At 43.5% G+C, this 1,660-nt stretch overlaps 1 long non-coding RNA gene across 1 annotated transcript; it reads right to left on the minus strand.

Moving 5' to 3' along the window:
• Positions 1 to 369: 369 nt before the first annotated feature.
• Positions 370 to 1,317, minus strand: LOC125482575. The gene is made up of 3 exons (XR_007261681.1): positions 1,257 to 1,317; positions 745 to 850; positions 370 to 457 (listed from the first exon to the last, which is right to left on the minus strand). It is a non-coding gene; the product is annotated as an uncharacterized LOC125482575 (long non-coding RNA).
• Between the last annotated feature and the right edge of the window lie 343 nt (positions 1,318 to 1,660).

A 1,660-nucleotide genomic window follows, 5' to 3' on the forward strand; every position in this document is an offset into this window, starting at 1 on the left:
GCGAGAGGAAATAAGAACAGGAACAGGGATATCTTGCTGAAAGTGTACAGGGTCTTTTGAGACTACACCTGGAACATTGTGTGCAGTTTTGGAACACGTATCTGACTAAGGCTGTTCTGGCTATGAAGATGCTCCAATTAACGTTTACCAGACTGATTCCTGGAGTGGCAGGACTGACGTTTTAGATCAGAATGGATCAGATAGGATGAAATTCACTGGCGTTTAGAAGAACACGGAAGATCTCACAGAAACCAATAACATTTTAAAATCAAATGCGGAATCTGTGGCTCAAAAGATATCAGAAGCACTCAAATCAGAGCAAACTTACAGTTCAGGAAATACCCAGGAATCAGCGTGATGTCACTGAGCAATTGCCCGTGTGTGATAACATCACCCACTTGAACACAGAGCATTTGGGTCTGCACAAACAGGTGATCTCCACAAAGGATGTGAGGGTCTGAGGAGAGATTTGAAAGTAAATGAATCGGAATGGCTCAAGAACTGAGGGATATTAGTTGTAAGGTCAGGTTGGAGAAAACTGAAGTTGCTCTGCACACAACAAAGGAGGCTGCGATGAGATTTGATAAAGTGTCTAGATTCATGATAGGGTTAAATAAGGTAGATAAAGAGCAGCTGTTCCTCTTTACTGATAGTAAAACTATGAGACACACAGATATTGGGCAATAGTTATTGGGAGATGTAAGGAAGGAATTTTATGTTATTTTTATTTTACTCAATACTTACATTCAAAGGCCATTAATATCCAGTACTGAATGAATAAAGTGGCTCACTTAGATCTTGGTGTATCATTTGGTTTGGGTTTTCGATCTGCAAATCCTCTTCTAACGTGCTGTAAAAAAAATTTACAAAAGCCATCTCAGTCAGTCTGGGACAAAATTTCAGAAGAAGCAAATATTTATTTGATTTGGAGTTTGCTGTGTGTTAATGCTGCCCTCCTGACTCCCAGTAAAAGGCGTTTATAAACTCCATTCCTATCAGTCCAGCAAAGACATTCACAACATCCTCTCTCCTGGCCCAGAATGACCGCACATGCGCCCTGCTGCCCTTTGCCTCCTACGAAGATGGCGGCCGTTACCCGTGGCCTGCCGTTAAGAAGGAGACTCGATTTGTCCCGTTTTGTAAAACGGGGGCAAACAGTTTCTTTATGCGGGGTCTGCCGCATCCACGAAGTGTTTAGAAAGCCTCCCCATCTAACCGCCCGGTCCATCGCCTCCTCTGATCCGCCACATTGTTACCTTTTGTGGAGCCGAGGTAAAAAGCAACGGCTTCTCAGGATCACTCCCAATATGCATGCTCTACACTGTGGGCACTCGGGAACATACTGAGCCTGCGCAGTCATAAGCAATGCTGCGCATAGCGCTCGAAATTCTGGGTTAAGTGCCCACCATTGTAAAGATTGAGTTTTATTTGGCGTGATATGTACAAGGAATCTTCCTCTTCCTACCAGGACAACTGACATATATAACACATTTAATAGAGTATAAAACGTGCCTTTTGCATCCCAGGGATACAATATCACAAAGTCTGAAACTTTGTGAGACATTCCGGGTCACAGGGCTGCTTTCTTATTAGGGAGGCAAAGCTGCTGATGTTTTAACCTGAGGGACACCACATCTCATGTCAGCAGAGAGGTTGAAAG

Source organism: Rhincodon typus, unplaced genomic scaffold, assembly GCF_021869965.1.
Source record: "Rhincodon typus isolate 14 unplaced genomic scaffold, sRhiTyp1.1 hic_rhity00012699, whole genome shotgun sequence".
Lineage (NCBI taxonomy): Eukaryota > Metazoa > Chordata > Chondrichthyes > Orectolobiformes > Rhincodontidae > Rhincodon > Rhincodon typus.